Consider the following 20164-nt stretch of genomic DNA (forward strand, 5'->3'; position numbering starts at 1 on the left):
AACACACTGAAGACTGACACTCACACTGAATAGGATTATAGCCTATCCACTGGCCCTGGGAATATATACCCATCAGGGAATTTAATCATCCACTGAAAATACTTTGGACATATACTTTTTAGAAGATTTTCGAGAGGAGTTGTTTAGATGTTACTACATTCACTCTATTTCACTCACATCACGAACAGAAATTCATAAATATAGACACTGCTAAGTTGTTTTTATAATCCGTGAACCAAATATCTGTAACACACATAAATTTGTTAAGACCGGAGCACCAGTTTCACGTTATTTATTTGTTCATTATTATTGTATTATTATTGTTTGTTTAATGGTTGAAACACATATTTGAATTGGAAGTTTGTTTAAAGCACTATCACAATGCTTTTTACACTCGTCACAGCATTTGTATTTTAAGGTATTTTAAGGAATCTGTTTCATCACTAATGTTTATGCACTAGGTCTAATTCACCAAATTGTGTAATAATATTCACTCGGATAGGTACCGACACTATCAACACACTATCAACAAACAATTTTGCACCTAATAGGCCCACTCCACTCAGTTCTTATCATCTGCAACCCAGAAGTGAAAGATTATCACGTAATTGTGATATTTCACTAAAAGCGTGAAAACGCACCTTTATACTAATCTACTTGCATAACATAAGATCTGAGTGAGAGCCTCAATTGTAGATACACTGAAAAATCCCAGGATACTAGGGAGTTCAAACTACTGCTTTTAGCCTCTGATGTGAGAAATATCTGATAAAGAATAATAATAACACTATCAGTTGTAAACTCAGGATACTATTAAACCAAATTGGTCAACCACGAACAATCTCAATATTTTAGACTGTTAACATGGATCCATGAGGGAAAAATTGTCAAAATTCTGAAGTTGTCAAATTTTACATTTTAAAAATTTTTTAAATTTGTCAAATTGTTATAAATCATCTGTGAATTAATGTTACTTACAACTGTATAGATGGTATTCGTATAAAAAGTACAGGTCTTGAAAAAGAACTACCAGGGTTAAAGCCATTAACCTTTGGAACAAGTATAGTTCTTGAAAAAGGACCACCAGGGTTACACCATTAACCTTTGGCACATTGCTTATATATTGTTTTAATATTGTTTCTGTTATTTGATGTCAATTGATTATACATGTATTTTAATAAATTTAACTTTTGATAACCTGTAGTTATTTGCTACGCTAGATAAGAATTCCTTTTTGAATAAGCCCAATCTGCTCCAGGCATTTTTCAAAAGACTGTGGAAAGCATTACACATGCCTGAGTCTGTAAAATAAATTCTTCAAGTTTTGGAACAACACTCTGCAGGGCAGCCATATCTTTAACTAGAAGTGCAAGCTCTGTCCAACACTCTGCTCTGCTTTTAACACAACAGTACTCCTGCTTCTGCATATCGCATTTAAAGACAGGGCAAAGTGGGCAAACACAAGCGCTGCCACGCCAACATTATATGGTATCAAACCCCTTGCTTTGCCCAGGCAGGCTTTACTATGAAGAAAAGTGTAATTCAGAATGTATCTAGATACTGCACAATTATGCCTTAAGGTGCAGGTCCTGTGGGGCCGGGGCTTGACTTTACTGACTGCACGATAATATATGGAGACATAGCTTGTGGACATTCTGTTGAGGGACTCCTGCTCCACTTGGCAGATTTCTATCATTATCTTTTATCTGGGCTTCTTCTATTTTTAACATGACACTGGGCTCTAGAAGGAAAATGGCTAATCTTTCTGAGTATAAGAAATCAGTGGCGGATCATTTTAAATCTATGCCTGTCGCTGGAAAAACTACAGCTGTCTTGCATACCTCTCAGCAGCATACAGCTCATAGTCCTGACATGACAGAATCCTCCGGAGAAGTAAGCAACCTCTCTGACTCTATGGCTGCCAATATTGTATCCACCCTCACACAGAGAATAAACTCCCTCCAAGAGACCCTTACAACAGCTATTAAGGGCTCTGCGGCAGACCTTAGAAAAGATATTGGGGCCATTAGTGAAAGGATTGGTGTGCTGGAAAGAAAACAAGAGGATTTATCTGTGGAACAAGAGAACTTATCCCACCATTCACAAGTTTTGGTCGACATGATAGACTCTATTGAAACCAAAATGGCCGATATGGAAGATCGCTCACGTAGGAACAACTTGAGATTTAGAGGCATGTCAGAAGATGTTTCCCCGGCAGAGCTTGGCAAGTTCCTCAATGAGTTTTGCCAAGTTCTACACACTCCGGCCTTCCCTAATGAAACTCTGGTTGACAGGGTCCATCGTCTCCCTAGAGGAAGAAAACAGAATTTATGCTTACCTGATAAATTACTTTCTCCAACGGTGTGTCCGGTCCACCGCGTCATCCTTACTTGTGGGAATATCTCTTCCCCAACAGGAAATGGCAAAGAGTCCCAGCAAAGCTGGCCATATAGTCCCTCCTAGGCTCCGCCCACCCCAGTCATTCGACCGACGGACAGGAGGAAAAAATAGGAGAAACCATAGGGTGTCGTGGTGACTGTAGTTAGAGAAAATAATTCATCGGACCTGATTAAAAAACCAGGGCGGGCTGTGGACCAGACACACCGTTGGAGAAAGTAATTTATCAGGTAAACATAAATTCTGTTTTCTCCAACATTGGTGTGTCCGGTCCATGGCGTCATCCTTACTTGTGGGAACCAATACCAAAGCTTTAGGACACGGATGAAGGGAGGGAGCAAATCAGCTCACCTAAACGGAAGGCACCACGGCTTGCAAAACCTTTCTCCCAAAAATAGCCTCCGAAGAAGCAAAAGTATCAAATTTGTCAAATTTGGCAAAAGTGTGCAGTGAAGACCAAGTCGCTGCCTTACATATCTGATCAACAGAAGCCTCGTTCTTGAAGGCCCATGTGGAAGCTACAGCCCTAGTGGAGTGAGCTGTGATTCTTTCAGGAGGCTGCCGTCCGGCAGTCTCATAAGCCAATCGGATGATGCTTTTAAGCCAAAAAGAAAGAGAGGTAGAAGTTGCTTTTTGACCTCTCCTTTTACCAGAATAGACGACAAACAGAGAAGAAGTTTGTCTGAAGTCTTTTGTAGCTTCTAAGTAGAATTTTAGAGCACGGACTACATCTAAATTGTGTAGCAAACGTTCCTTCTTTGAAACTGGATTCGGACACAAAGAAGGTACAACTATCTCCTGATTAATATTTTTGTTGGAAACAACCTTTGGTAGAAAACCAGGCTTAGTACGCAAAACCACCTTATCTGAATGGAACACCAGATAGGGTGGAGTACATTGTAGAGCAGATAACTCGGAAACTCTTCTAGCAGAAGAAATAGCAACCAAAAACAAAACTTTCCAAGATAACAACTTAATATCTACGGAATGTAAAGGTTCAAACGGAACCCCTTGAAGAACTGAAAGAACTAGATTTAAACTCCAGGGAGGAGTCAAAGGTCTGTAAACAGGCTTGATCCGAACCAAAGCCTGAACAAATGCTTGAACATCTGGCACAACTGCCAGTCGTTTGTGTAGTAGGACAGATAAAGCAGAAATCTGTCCCTTTAGAGAACTTGCAGATAATCCTTTATCCAAACCTTCTTGTAGAAAGGAAAGAATCCTAGGAATCTTTATCTTATTCCATGGGAATCCCTTGGATTCACACTAGCAGATATATCTTTTCCATATTTTATGGTAAATCTTTCTAGTTACCGGTTTTCTGGCTTGAACCAGAGTATCTATCACAGAATCTGAAAACCCACGCTTTGATAGAATCAAGCGTTCAATCTCCAAGCCGTCAGCTGGAGGGAGACCAGATTTGGATGTTCGAATGGACCCTGAACAAGAAGGTCCTGTCTCAAAGGTAGCTTCCATGGTGGAACCGATGACATATTCACCAGGTCTGCATACCAAGTCCTGCGTGGCCACGCAGGAGCTATCAAGATCACTGAGGCCCTCTCCTGTTTGATCCTGGCTACCAGCCTGGGAATGAGAGGAAATGGTGGAAACACATAAGCTAGGTTGAAGGTCCAAGGCGCTACTAGTGCATCCACTAGAGTCGCCTTGGGATCCCTGGATCTGAACCTGTAGCAAGGAACCTTGAAGTTCTGACGGGACGCCATCAGATCCATATCTGGAATGCCCCATAGTTGCGTCAACTGGGCAAAGATCTCCGGGTGGAGTTCCCACTCACCCGGATGGAATGTTTGTCGACTCAAATAATCCGCTTCCCAGTTTTCCACACCTGGAATGTGGATCGCAGATAGGTGGCAGGAGTGATTCTCCGCCCATTGTATTATTTTGGTCACTTCTTTCATCGCCAGGGAACTCCTTGTTCCCCCCTGATGATTGAGATACGCGACAGTCGTCATGTTGTCTGATTGGAATCTTATGAATCTGGCCTTTGCTAGCTGAGGCCAAGCCTTGAGAGCATTGAATATCGCTCTTAGTTCCAGAATGTTTATCGGGAGAAGAGACTCTTCCTGAGACCACAGTCCCTGAGCTTTCAGGGATTCCCAGACCGCGCCCCAGCCCACTAGGCTGGCGTCGGTCGTGACGATGACCCACTCTGGACTGCGGAAGCTCATTCCTTGGGATAGGTGATCCTGGGTTAGCCACCAACGGAGTGAGTCTCTGGTCTTCTGATCTACTTGAATCACTGGAGACAAGTCTGTATAGTCCCCATTCCACTGTTTCAGCATGCACAGTTGTAATGGTCTTAGATGAATTCGCGCAAAAGGAACTATGTCCATTGCTGCAACCATCAATCCTACTACTTCCATGCACTGAGCTACGGAAGGACGAGGAATAGAATGAAGAACTTGACAAGCGTTTAGATGTTTTGACTTTCTGACATCTGTCAAGAAAATCCTCATTTCTAAGGAATCTATTATTGTTCCCAAGAAGGGAACTCTTTTCGACGGAGACAGGGAACTTTTTCTATGTTCACCTTCCATCCGTGAGATCTTAGAAAGGCCAGAACGATGTCTGAGTGAGCCTTTGCCTTTGAAAGAGACGACGCTTGTACTAGAATGTCGTTCAAGTACGGTACTACTGCAATGCCCCTTGGTCTTAGAACCGCTAGAAGGGATCCGAGTACCTTTGTGAAAATCCTTGGAGCAGTGGCTAACCCGAATGGGAGGGCCACAAACTGGTAATGTTTGTCCAGAAAGGCGAACCTTAGGAACTGATGATGTTCTTTGTGGATAGGGATATGTAGATACGCATCCTTTAGATCCACGGTAGTCATAAATTGACCTTCCTGAATTGTGGGAAGAATCGTTCGAATGGTTTCCATCTTGAACGATGGTACTCTGAGAAATTTGTTTAGGATCTTTAGATCCAGGATTGGTCTGAAAGTTCCCTCTTTTTTGGGAACCACAAACAGATTTGAGTAAAATCCCATTCCTTGTTCCGCCGTTGGAACTGGGTGTATCACTCCCATCTTTAACAGGTCTTCTACACAATGTAAGAATGCCTGTCTCTTTATTTGGTTTGAGGATAAGTGAGAAATGTGGAACCTTCCCCTTGGGGGTAGTTCCTTGAATTCCAGAAGATAACCCTGAGAAACTATTTCTAGCGTCCAGGGATCCTGAACATCTCTTGCCCAAGCCTGAGCAAAGAGAGAGAGTCTGCCCCCCACTAGATCCGGTCCCGGATCGGGGGCTACTCCTTCATGCTGTTTTGTTAGCAGCGGCAGGCTTCTTGGCCTGTTTACCCTTGCATCGGTTTCCAGGCTGGTTTGGTCTGTGAAGTATTACCCTCTTGTTTAGAGGATGCAGAATTAGAGCCCGGTCCGTTCCTGAAATTACGAAAGGAACGAAAATTAGACTTATTCTTGGCTTTGAAAGGCCTATCTCGTGGGAGGGCGTGGCCCTTTCCCCCAGTGATGTCTGAGATAATCTCTTTCAATTCTGGCCCGAAGAGAGTTTTACCCTTGAAGGGGATATTAAGTAATTTTGTCTTGGATGATACATCCGCTGACCAAGACTTTAGCCAAAGCGCTCTGCGCGCCACAATTGCAAACCCTGAATTTTTCGCCGCTAATCTAGCTATTTGCAAAGCGGCATCTAAAATAAAAGAGTTAGCCAACTTAAGTGCGTGAACTCTGTCCATAACCTCCTCATATGTAGTCTCTCTACTGAGCGACTTTTCTAGTTCCTTGAACCAGAACCACGCTGCTGTAGTGACAGGAACAATGCACGAAATGGGTTGAAGAAGGTAACCTTGCTGTATAAAAATCTTTTTAAGCAAACCCTCCAATTTTTTATCCATAGGATCTTTGAAAGCACAATTATCCTCAATAGGAATAGTAGTGCGCTTGTTTAGAGTAGAAACTGCCCCCTCGACCTTAGGGACTGTCTGCCATAAGTCCTTTCTTGGGTCGACCATAGGAAATAATTTCTTAAATATAGGAGGGGGAACAAAAGGTATGCCGGGCTTCTCCCATTCCTTATTCACTATGTCCGCCACCCGCTTGGGTATAGGAAAAGCGTCGGGGTGCACCGGAACCTCTAGGAACTTGTCCATCTTGCATAATTTTTCTGGAATGACCAGGTTGTCACAATCATCCAGAGTAGATAACACCTCCTTAAGCAGTGCACGGAGATGTTCTAATTTAAATTTAAATGTCACAACATCAGGTTCAGCCTGTTGGGAAATTTTTTCTGAATCTGAAATTTCCCCATCTGACAAAACCTCCCTCATGGCCCTTTCAGATTGGTGTGAGGGTATGACAGAACAATTATCATGAGCGTCCTCCTGCTCTTCAGTGTTTAAAACAGAGCAATCGCGCTTTCTCTGATATGCAGGCATTTTGGATAAAATATTTGCTATGGAGTTATCCATTACAGCCGTCAATTGTTGCATGGTAATAAGCATTGGCGCGCTAGAAGTACTAGGGGCCTCCTGCGTGGGCAAAACTGGTGTAGACACAGAAGGAGATGATGTAGAACCATGTCTACTCCCTTCATCTGATGAATCATCTTGGGCAACTTCATTATCTGTGACAGTACTGTCCTTACTTTGTTTGGACGCTTTAGCACAATTATCACATAATTTAGAAGGGGGAGACACATTGACTTTCATACATATAGAACATAGCTTATCTGAAGGCACAGACATGTTAAACAGGCTTAAACTTGTCAGTAAAACACAAAAACCGTTTTAAATCAAAACCGTTACTGTCTCTTTAAATTTTAAACAGAGCACACTTTATTACTGAATATGTGAAAAAATATGAAGGAATTGTTCAAAATTTACCAAAATTTCACCACAGTGTCTTAAAGCATTAAAAGTATTGCACACCAACTTTCAGAGCTTTAACCCTTAAAATAACGAAACCGGAGCCGGTTACAGTTTTAACCCCTCTACAGTCCCAGCTACAGCCTTTGCTGCGACTCTACCAAACCCAGAGGGGAATACGATACCAAATGACGCCTTCTAGGAACTTTTCCAACTATTTTCAGGTCCTCACACATGCATCTGCATGTCTTGCTCTCAAAAACAACTGCGCAGTAATGGCGCGAAAATGAGGCTCAGCCTACAACTGGGAAGGCCCTTCCTCACTGGAAAAGGTGTCTAACATAGTGCCTGACGTTAAAAAACGTTCCCCAAGTTTATAAATGTGAAATACCAGCATAAACATGTATAAAATGCCCAAATAAAGCAATCGATTTTGCCCATAAAAGTGTCTACCAGTTTTATAGCCCATATTAAGCCCTTTATTCTGCTTGAGACTAAGAAAATGGCTTACCGGTCCCCATGAGGGGAAATGACAGCCTTCCAGCATTACACAGTCTTGTTAGAAATATGGCTAGTCATACCTTAAGCAGAAAAGTCTGCTAACTGTTTCCCCCAACTGAAGTTACTTCATCTCAACAGTCCAATGTGGAAACAGCAAAGGATTTTAGTTACTGTCTGCTAAAATCATCTTCCTCTCACAAACAGAATTCTTCATCTCTTTCTGTTTCAGAGTAAATAGTACATAGCAGCACTATATTGTGTGCGTGGCTGGCAAGAAAGGGTATAAAAGAAGAAAATCTAATGACATGGCCTCCTTGTTCACCTGATCTGAACCCCTTTGAGAACCTGTGGTCCATCATCAAATGTGAGATTTACAAGGAGGGAAAACAGTACACCTCTCTGAACAGTGTCTGGGAGGCTGTGGTTGCTGCTGCACGCAATGTTGATGGTGAACAGATCAAAACACTGACAGAATCCATGGATGGCAGGCTTTTGAGTGTCCTTGCAAAGAAAGGTGGCTATATTGGTCACTGATTTGTTTTTGTTTTGTTTTTGAATGTCAGAAATGTATATTTGTGAATGTTGAGATGTTATATTGGTTTCACTGGTAAAAAATAAATAATTGAAATGGGTATATATTTGTTTTTTGTTAAGTTGCCTAATAATTATGCACAGTAATAGTCACCTGCACACACAGATATCCCCCTAAATGAGCTAAAATTAAAAACTACTTCCAAAAATATTCAGCTTTGATATTAATGAGTTTTTTGGGTTCATTGAGAACATGGTTGTTGTTCAATAATAAAATGAATCCTCAAAAATACAACTTGCCTAATAATGCTGCACTCCCTGTATACAGTACAAAAAAGAGGTACTTTCCGAGAGGTTACCAAATCGCTGCAACAGTTTGGAATAAAATACAGATGGGGTTACCCTACTAAGCTGCTGATTCAAAAGGACAGACGTCTACACACTGCTGACACCCCTGATAAAGGGCTTCTACTTCTTAAAGGATGGACAACACAAGGCAACCATAGCAAGGAAGCCGGATCCTCCGCTCCTATGAATACAGAGCGGAGCACCTCATCTTCCTCACTCTTGCGACCCACAGCCTTTGAATGGAGACCGCTTGCACAGAGGCCTGCTACCTCTAAAAGAAGGAATTCAATTTACCATCAGCTGTTGCAGACAGGAGCGGAGAACCCTTCTGAAGAAGAGGACTGATAAGTATAACTTTCTTTCACATATGTCTTTATTGCTATGTCATAATGGGGGAGATTTGCCTATTTGTCCCCGGGGTACTTTCTATCCATGTCTCGTGCACTATTGAGAACTGTTGCTTTATATGGGGGGGCCTCCTGCCCTCCTTTCCTTTTTCATCACACATGACTACAGCACCCATCTGCTTCTTTTGGTAGATGAACGTACAGCCTCATAGCTTTCATAGACTCTGATGAGGCCCTGACCTCCAAAGATCCTTCTAACATGTAGACTCTCACTGATCACCCCCAACTTTCCTGAAGTTTGTGGTTAGCCACCATACCCAGGTACATACCTGGTTGCTTGGGGAACCATAAGAAGGCTTATTCAGAAAATTTACTATACTGTTAGCTGGGTGTACATTGCAAGACTTTGGCTAGTTTCATAACAACAATGTTAAATGTTCAAATTTGTATGTTTACTGTTTGATCAAGATATTTGCTTGTGGCTTGAGGTATACTAAACTGTGCATGGCTGGGACAGTGACGGCTGGACGCCTTATTGCATCACATCTGGCCAACTCCATGTGGAAACCTGCCTGCCCTGTCCCACCCCATGTCCTTAGGTAGTTAAAGTTATTAGTATTGTAGCCTGGGCCTGTGGACGCCTTCTCCCCACTTGTGTCCCTAATGATTACTTTGTGTGATTCTAGGTTAGACTCATAAGACGTAATACATGATGAATGGCATAAAGTTATTGCATTGATGATTGCTCAGATTAACCAGAATGTTAGCATTTGCTAAGTTTTAGCGGGTACGAGCCATTGATTAGTCTATTAATACTATGCATACTTGTCTTGATTTACGTTATGTTTTGCTATCTAACCCTGTTTGGTTTACAGCTCTACTGTGTTATTTATGACTGTTCTGGGGCCCTTTGGTTGTACATGGCTGTGATAGCGATGGACGTCCATTCTGCCATTATGTCTCAGTCCACTTCCATATGGCCGTGTACCCGTCCTGTCATTCAGCCATGTACATTTCTAAACGGTACCACTGTGACTGTACTCATAATTTCAGGCTTGTTTAGGACAACCTGGACGCCAAGATTTAATCAAAATGTTAGCAGTAGGCATATTTCTTTCATGTAATTAGCAAGAGTCCATGAGCTAGTGACGTATGGGATATACATTCCTACCAGGAGGGGCAAAGTTTCCCAAACCTCAAAATGCCTATAAATACACCCCTCACCACACCCACAAATCAGTTTTACAAACTTTGCCTCCCATGGAGGTGGTGAAGTAAGTTTGTGCTAGATTCTACGTTGATATGCGCTTTGCAGCAGGCTGCAGCCCGGTTTTCCACTCAGTGTGCAGTGAATGTCAGAGGGATGTGAGGAGAGTATTGTCTATTTGAATTCAATGGTCTCCTTCTACGGGATTTTTTTTCATAGGTTCTCTGTTATCGGTCGTAGAGATTCATCTCTTACCTCCCTTTTCAGATCGACGATATACTCTTATATACCATTACCTCTACTGATTCTCGTTTCAGTACTGGTTTGGCTTTCTACTACATGTAGATGAGTGTCCTGGGGTAAGTAAATCTTATTTGTTGTGACACTCTAAGCTATGGTTGGGCACTTTTATGTTAAAGTTCTAAATATATGTGTTTAAACATTTATTTGCCTTGATTCAGGATCAATATTCCTTATTTCAGACAGACAGTTTCATTATTTGGGATAATGCATATGAATTATCAATTTTTTTCTTACCTTTAAATTGACTTTTTTCTCTGTGGGCTGTTAGGCTCGCGGGGGCTGAAAATGCTTCATTTTATTGCATCATTCTTGGCGCGCACTTTTTTGGCGCAAAAAATTTCTTTGTCATTTCCGGCGTCATACTTGTCGCTGGAAGTTGTTCGTGATTGCGTCATTTTTTGACGTTTTGCGCCAAAAATGTCGGCGTCAAAAATGTGGGCGTCATTTTTGTCTCCACCTTTTTTCCCATTATTTAAGTCTCATTTTTCTTTTGCTTCTGGTTACTAGAGGCTTGTTCATTGGCATTTTTTTCCCATTCCTGAAACTGTCATTTAAGGAATTTGATAGATTTTGCTTTATATGTTGTTTTTTCTCTTACATATTGCAAGATGTCTCAGATTGACCCTGGATCAGAAGCTACTTCTGGAAAATCGCTGCCTGATGCTGGTTCTACCAAAGTTAAGTGCATTTGTTGTAAACTTGTTGTATCTGTTCCTCCGGCTGTAGTTTGTGATGAATGTCATGATAAACTTGCTAATGCAGATTCAATTTCCATTAGTAATATTCCATTACCTGTTGCTGTTCCATCAACATCTAATACTCAGGATGTTCCTGTTAATATAAGAGATTTTGTTTCTAAATCTATTAGGAAGGCTATGTCTGTTATTCCTCCTTCCAGTAAGCGTAAAAAGTCTTTTAAAGCTTCTCATTTCTCAAATGAATTTTTAAATGAACATCATCATTCTGATTTGTCTGTTTCTGATGAGGATTTTTCTGGTTCAGAGGATTCTGTCTCAGATATTGACACTGATAAATCTTCATATTTATTTAAAATGGAATTTATTCGTTCTTTACTTAAAGAAGTTTTAATCGCTTTAGAAATTGAGGATTCTAGTCCTCTTGATACTAAATCTAATAACCGTTTAAATTCGGTTTTTAAACCTCCTGTAGTTATTCCGGAAGTTTTTCCTGTCCCTGATGCTATTTCTGAAGTAATTTCTAGGGAATGGAATAATCTGGGTAATTCTTTTACTCCTTCTAAAAGATTTAAGAAATTGTATCCTGTGCCATCTGACAGATTAGAGTTTTGGGACAAAATCCCTAAAGTTGATGGGGCTATCTCTACTCTTGCTAAGCGTACTACTATTCCTACGGCAGATAGTACTTCCTTTAAGGATCCTTTAGATAGGAAGATTGATTCCTTTCTAAGGAAAGCTTATTTATGTTCAGGTAATCTTCTTAGGCCTGCTATTTCTTTGGCTGATGTTGCTGCAGCTTCCACTTTTTGGTTGGAGGCTTTGGCACAACAAGTGTCAGATCATAATTCTCATAGCATTGTTAAACTTCTTCAACATGCTAATAACTTTATTTGTGATGCCAGGTATATGTCTTTAGCTATTTTAGCTAGAAGAGCTTTATGGCTTAAAACTTGGAATGCTGATATGTCTTCTAAGTCAACTTTGCTTTCCCTTTCTTTCCAAGTTAATAAATTGTTTGGTTCTCATTTGGATTCTATTATTTCAACTGTTACTGGGGGGAAAGGAACTTTTTTACCTCAGGATAAAAAATCTAAAGGTAAATATAGGGCTGCTAATCGTTTTCGTTCCTTTAGTCAGAATAAGGAACAGAAGCCTGATCCTTCCCCTAAAGGAACGGTTTCTGTTTGGAAACCGTCTCCAGTCTGGAATAAATCCAAGCCTTTTAGAAAGCCAAAGCCAGCTCCCAAGTCAGCATGAAGGTGCAGCCCTCATTCCAGCGCAGCTGGTAGGGGGCTGATTACGATTTTTCAAAGAAATTTGGGTCAAATCGATTCACAGTCTTTGGATTCAGAACATTGTTTCACAAGGGTACAGAATAGGTTTCAAGGTAAGGCCACCTGCAAGAAGATTTTATCTTTCTCACATTCCAATAAATCCAGTGAAGGCTCAGGCATTTCTGAAATGTGTTTCAAATCTAGAGTTGGCTGGAGTAATTGTGCCAGTTCCAGTTCTGGAACAGGGGCTGGGGTTTTACTCAAATCTATTCATTGTACCAAAGAAGGAGAATTCCTTCAGACCAGTTCTGGATTTAAAAATATTGAATCGTTATGTAAGGATACCAACATTCAAAATGGTAACTATAAGGACTATTCTGCCTTTTGTTCAGCAAGGGCATTATATGTCCACAATAGATTTGCAGGATGCATATCTGCATATTCCGATTCATTCAAATCATTTTCAGTTTCTGAGATTCTCTTTTCTAGACAAGCATTACCAATTTGTGGCTCTGCCGTTCGGCCTAGCAACGGCTCCGAGGATTTTTTCAAAAGTTCTCGGTGCCCTTCTATCTGTAATCAGAGAACAGGATATTGTGGTATTTCCTTATTTGGACGATATCTTGGTACTTGCTCAGTCTTCACATTTAGCAGAATCTCATACGAATCGAATTGTGTCGTTTCTTCAAGAACATGGTTGGAGGATCAATTTACCAAAGAGTTCATTGATTCCTCAGACAAGGGTAACCTTTTTAGGTTTCCGAATAGATTCAGTGTCCATGACTTTGTCTCTGACGGACAAGAGATGTCTGAAATTGATTTCAGCCTGTCGAAACCTTCGGTTTCAATCATTCCCTTCGCTAGCCTTATGCATGGAAATTCTAGGTCTTATGACTGCTGCATCGGACGCGATCCCCTTTGCTCGTTTTCACATGCGACCTCTTCAGCTCTGTATGCTGAACCAGTGGTGCAGGGATTATACAAAGATATCACAGTTAATATCTTTAAATCCGATTGACAACACATTCTCTGACATGGTGGACAGATCACCATCATTTAAATCAAGGGGCTTCTTTTGTTCTTCCAACCTGGACTGTGATCTCAACAGATGCAAGTCTGACAGGTTGGGGAGCGGTATGGGGGTCTCTGACAGCGCAGGGGGTTTGGGAATCTCAGGAGGCGAGATTACCAATCAACATTTTGGAACTCCGTGCGATTTTCAGAGCTCTTCAGTCGTGGCCTCTTCTGAAGAGAGAATCGTTCATTTGTTTTCAGACGGACAATGTCACCACCGTGGCATATATCAATCATCAAGGGGAGACTCACAGTCCTCTGGCTATGAAAGAAGTATCTCAAATACTTGCATGGGCGGAATCCAGCTCCTGTCTAATTTCTGCGGTTCACATCCCAGGTATAGACAATTGGGAAGCGGATTATCTCAGTCGCCAGACGTTGCATCCGGGCGAATGGTCTCTTCACCCAGAGGTATTTCTTCAGATTGTTCAAATCTGGGGTCTTCCAGAAATAGATCTGATGGCTTCTCATCTAAACAAGAAACTTCCCAGGTATCTGTCCAGATCCAGGGATCCTCAGACGGAGGCAGTGGATGCATTATCGCTTCCTTGGAAGTATCACCCTGCCTATATCTTTCCGCCTCTAGTTCTTCTTCCAAGAGTGATTTCCAAGATTCTAAAGGAGCGTTCGTTTGTACTGCTGGTGGCTCCAGCATGGCCTCATAGGTTTTGGTATGCGGATCTTGTTCGGATGGCCAGTTGCCAACCTTGGACTCTTCCGTTAAGACCAGACCTTCTATCTCAAGGCCCATTTTTCCATCAGGATCTCAAATCATTAAATTTGAAGGTATGGAGATTGAACGCTTGATTCTTAGTCATAGAGGTTTCTCTGACTCCGTAATTAATACTATGTTACAGGCTCGTAAATCTGTGTCTAGGAAGATATATTATCAAGTCTGGAAGACTTACATTTCTTGGTGTTCTTCTCCTCAATTTTCATGGCATTCTTTTAGAATTCCTAGAATTTTACAGTTTCTTCAGGATGGTCTGGATAAAGGTTTTTCTGCCAGTTCCTTGAAAGGACAAATTTCTGCTCTTTCTGTGCTGTTTCACAGAAAGATTGCTAATCTTCCTGATATTCATAGTTTTGTACAGGCTTTGGTTCGTATCAAACCTGTCATTAAGTCAATTTCTCCTCCTTGGAGTTTGAATTTGGTTCTGGGAGCTCTACAAGCTCCTCCTTTTGAACCTATGCATTCTCTAGATATTAAATTACTTTCTTGGAAAGTTTTGTTTCTTTTGGCCATCTCTTTTGCTAGAAGAGTTTCTGAGTTATCTGCTCTTTCTTGTGAATCTCCTTTTCTGATTTTTCATCAGGATAAGGCAGTGTTGCGGACTTCATTTAAATTTTTACCTAAGGTTGTGAATTCTAACAACATTAGTAGAGAGATTGTGGTTCCTTCATTGTGTCCTAATCCTAAGAATTCTAAGGAAAGATCATTACATTCTTTGGATGTAGTAAGAGCTTTGAAATATTATGTTGAAGCTACTAAGGATTTCCGAAAGACTTCTAGTCTATTAGTTATCTTTTCTGGTTCTAGGAAAGGTCAGAAGGCTTCTGCCATTTCTTTGGCGTTTTGGTTAAAGTCTTTGATTCATCATGCTTATGTTGAGTCGGGTAGAACTCCGCCTCAAAGGATTACAGCTCATTCAACTAGGTCAGTTTCTACTTCCTGGGCATTTAGGAATGAAGCTTCGGTTGATCAGATTTGCAAAGCAGCAACCTGGTCTTCTTTGCATACTTTTACTAAATTCTACCATTTTGATGTGTTTTCTTCTTCTGAAGCAGTTTTTAATAGAAAAGTACTTCAGGCAGCTGTTTCAGTTTGATTCTTCTGCTTATAATTTCAGTTTTTTCATTATAAGATTTAAACTTTGTTTGGGGTGTGGATTATTTTTCAGCGGAATTGGTTGTCTTTATTTTATCCCTCCCTCTCTAGTGACTCTTGCGTGGAAGTTCCACATCTTGGGTATTTATTATCCCATACGTCACTAGCTCATGGACTCTTGCTAATTACATGAAAGAAAACATAATTTATGTAAGAACTTACCTGATAAATTCATTTCTTTCATATTAGCAAGAGTCCATGAGACCCACCCTTTTTTGTGGTGATTTTGTTGTATAAAGCACAACTATTCCAATTCCTTATTTTTTATGCTTTCGCACTTTTTTTCTTATTATCCCACTTCTTGGCTATTCGTTAAACTGATTTGTGGGTGTGGTGAGGGGTTGTATTTATAGGCATTTTGAGGTTTGGGAAACTTTGCCCCTCCTGGTAGGAATGTATATCCCATACGTCACTAGCTCATGGACTCTTGCTAATATGAAAGAAATGAATTTATCAGGTAAGTTCTTACATAAATTATGTTTTTAGTAGTTATGAGCCAATGGTTAGTCTATCAACACAATGTATATTCATCTAAACTTATGTTATGTCTAGCCATATAACCCTGTTCTGTTTACAACTTTACTCTGTGTGATTTTATGTTAGACTCATAAGATGTAATACTCGATGAACACTATACAGTTATTGCATTGATGATTGCTCAGATTAACCAGAATGTTAGCATTTGCTAAGTATAGCGGATACGAGCCATTGATTAGCCTGTTAATACAATGCATACTTGCCTAGCTTTACTTTATGTTTTACTACCTAACCCTGTTTTGTTTACTGCTTTACTGTGTTATTTATTACTGTTGCGGGGCCCTTTGGTTGTACATGGCTGAGACAGCGTTGGACATTCACTCTGCCACTCTGTCTTAGTCCACTCCCATATGGACATGCACCCGCCCTGTCCTTCGGTCATGTACATTTCTAAACGGTACTAATGCCACTGTACATACTATTCCGGGCTTGTTTAGGACAATCTGGACGTCAGGATTTAATCAAAATGTTAGCCTATCAACATAATGTATACTTTCCTAAACTTATGTTATGTCTAGCCATACAACCCTGTTCTGCTTACAACTTCACTATGTTATATATTATCACTCTGGCGCCCTTTGGTAGTGCGTGGCTGGGACAGCGACGGACATTCACTCTGCCATTCCGTCTTAGTCCATTCCCACATGGACATGTACCTGCCCTGTCCTCCAGTTATGTACTTATCTAAACGGTACCAGTATCGTTGTGTGCACAGGTCCAGGTTTGTTTAGGATGATCTGGACGCTAAACTGTCTGATATTGTCCAGATTATGGTTATTATGGGCTCTATGCATGAGGGACAAACCGTTCCCGCTTGAGATGTTTAGTTTAAGTATTAGATGACCAGTTACTTTTTTTTTATTTAGATGTACATTGAGAACTAGCGAACCGGGAAGCACATGTGTGGACTTTTACATAGTTCCCACCCCCATAGAATTCCACCTACGTAGCTGTGAGATAGAGGCCCATATTTGACAATTTAGTTAACTAAAGTAGAAACAAACTGGTACTACCCTAGGCGCTAAATATGTAAAATAACCCTCACCAAGGCAACTAAAACACAAATTAGCGCTGGCTGACCAACACATATGCCTCTGAATGCTCATGTTATATATAATTAGCTGACTTACCGTCTGAATAGGTGGACATTATCCCCATCCCCGATACCTGGACTACCTAGCGCACACGAGTCATGAAACCATCCCCGAATGTGGAATTAATTTCCCCCGAATCTAGGTTTGGCCCCGGCCCTACCCTGCCCCTGTTCTGGATACTAACTCCTGTAGATATTGAAACGTATCTCTTCACCCCCCAAAGGGTAAAACCGAAGCTTACTAGAAGTAAGCAAGAGAACATAGATTCACTCGAAACTATAAATGCAAACGCATGTAATACTGGTCCACGTCTCTCTGGCAGAGAGGTGGACATTAGTGATATAGCTATTTTAGTGTTGCCTCTCTGGTCCTCCGTATTGGACCACTAACTCTCTCCTCTTATCTTAACCCTCCTTCCCACATACCCCTTCCTACTCCTATCCCTTCCTCCTTCCCCTCTCCCCTTTTTTTTTTCTCTCTCCTTCCTTCTTGACCTATGATAGACTCTGGTCTTAAATTTATTTCCCTAAACACGAAGGGCCTCAACTCACCCTCTAGAAGAAGTCTTCTACAATCTTTCTTGACTAGGCTCAAATGCGATGTGTCCTTTCTTCAGGAGACACACTGGGCTTCCAACAAAATCCCGACATTTAAATCTCGGCATTACCCGGTGGTCCTCAGTTCGACTTTCCAAGAGAAGAGTAGAGGAGTCTCGATATGCATTAGTAAAACGGTAGCCTTTCAACAGATACATGTTGAAACAGACCCGGAAGGGAGATTTTTGTTGCTGGTCTGCAGACTGAACTCACACCTATTTACCCTTGTAAATGTATATGCCCCCAATCAGGGCCAGATTAAATTTCTGCATAAAATGCTATCCTTCATAGATGGTCTAAGACAGGGCACATTAGTGCTGGGCGGGGACTTCAATCTGATTTGGGATCCCCAGATTGACAAGAGGACCTTGAGCGGCAAAGGGATAGATCAATACTCTCAGTCCACAGCTCCTAAATTTCAAAACCTTATATACCAGTCTTCTCTTTATGACGTGTGGAGAGCCTGTCATCTGGATACTAGGGACTATACTTACTTTTCACCCCCACACCAAACATATTCGCGATTAGACTTCTTTTTTGTAGACTCCTGGACATTGAATAAAGTCACAAGCTCCACCATACGCAGTTGCCCATGGTCGGACCATGACGCGGTGGTGTTGTCAGTAAATATTGATGGGTCCGCTTCGAGCAGACCCTCATGGAGGTTCCCCAAGTTCCTGTGGGAGGACGTGTCTTTTATTCCTGAACTACTTGAAAAGATAGAGGAGTTTCTGGAGACGAATAGCCCTCACGATACCTCTCACCAAATCAGATGGGCGGCTTTAAAGGCATTCGTCAGAGAATTCTGTATTGCAAAAGCCGCGAATATTTAAAAAAAATGGGGCGCCCCTCTGGGGAAGCTGACCTGTGATCTGCGAACAAAAGAAAAACAAAACAAATTATCCCCTACTGCTAACCTATCTGCAGACATTCTTAACCTGAAAACACAAATCAAAAACCTGGAACTGGAGAGAGTCAAACGTGCACTCGCCAAGTTCAAGATGGTCATGTATTCGAAGAGCAACAAGGCGGGTTCTTTGCTGGCAAACAAGCTAAAGCAGAGGACGGCCAATTCCAGAATACCCTATATTAACCATAACGGACAGAAGTTTTATGCACCAGAAGACATAGGGAAGGCTTTTGCGGATTTCTATGAATGGCTTTATAACATTGAGTCCTCTGAGGTACCTAAAAAAGCAACACCCTCCGAAATATCCTTATTTCTAGAGAAATTAAATTTACCCACATTGTCAGACGAGGACAAAGATAAGTTGATTGAGCCCTTTAACGAGTTAGAAATAGGATTGGGGATCAAGCAATTGAAAAACGACAAAGCCCCGGGCCCGGATGGGTTTCCAGGGCAATTTTACAAAAAGACACAGACACTGCTGAAGCCCATAATGTGCCAGGTGTATAATGAAATCTGTAAGGGAGAGGTGGTACTTGAGGAGTTCCTAGAAGCGACTATTGTCGCTATCCCTAAACCAGGCAAGGATTCCTCCTATTGTTGTAACTTCCGCCCTATCTCGTTGATAAATGTAGAATTATAAAATTATAGAATTATAACGTAAAATTATATTCTAAACTTATAGCAGATAGGTTGGCATCTTTACTACCATCTCTGATAGCGACCGATCAGGTGGGTTTTGTGAAGGGGCGTCAAGGCCCTGACAATACCAGGCGCCTGGTTACTATCTTTGCGGAGGCGAGACGTTCGGGAACCCCCCTTCTGGCCCTGTTTCTAGATGCCGAAAAGGCGTTCGACAGGGACAGATGGGAATACATGTGGAGGGTTTTGGGGAATTTTGGTTTCCCACTTCAGACCATAAATATGATTAAAGCCCTATACTCCAATCCAATCGCCAGGGTGAGGGGTACGGGCTTCTGCTCCCCGATATTTGCCATTTCAAATGGCACCAGACAGGGGTGTCCGTTGTCGCCCCTGCTTTTTGCCCTGGTCATGGAACCGTTGGCGGAGCTGGTCCGGTCTACACCGATTATCGAAGGCCTACTAATGGGTTCTGCTCAGGAAAAGATCCTGTTGTATGCCAACGATGTATCTCTTCTTCTCACGAATCCCACGTTATCAGTCCCGGCAGTTTTTACTACATTAGATAGCTTCAGTGCTCTAAGTTACTATAAAATAAATAAGACCAAAACTGAAGCTTATGGGATTAACCTCTCTGACGAGCAACTTTTGCATCTGAGAGGAAATCATGATTTTCACTGGTCCTCAGATGCTATCAAGCATCTGGGTATTTATCTAAATGCGGACCTGGATAAAATATTATCGATGAATTTTGATGCGCTGATCACTGAATTGAAGACTTTGACGAATAGATGGGACTTCAAGGAGGTCTCTTGGTTGGGGCGAGTGGCCACTGTAAAGATGTCATTACTCCCAAAGGCATTGTATCTTTTTCGTTGCATACCTTTGAATATCCCTTATGGCATCCTACAACAGATTCACCAGATCTTCAGCAGATATGTAAGGACACACGGGCCTCAAAGGATTAGCCATAAA

This window comes from Bombina bombina, chromosome 2 (assembly GCF_027579735.1).
Source record: "Bombina bombina isolate aBomBom1 chromosome 2, aBomBom1.pri, whole genome shotgun sequence".
NCBI classification, from domain to species: domain Eukaryota; kingdom Metazoa; phylum Chordata; class Amphibia; order Anura; family Bombinatoridae; genus Bombina; species Bombina bombina.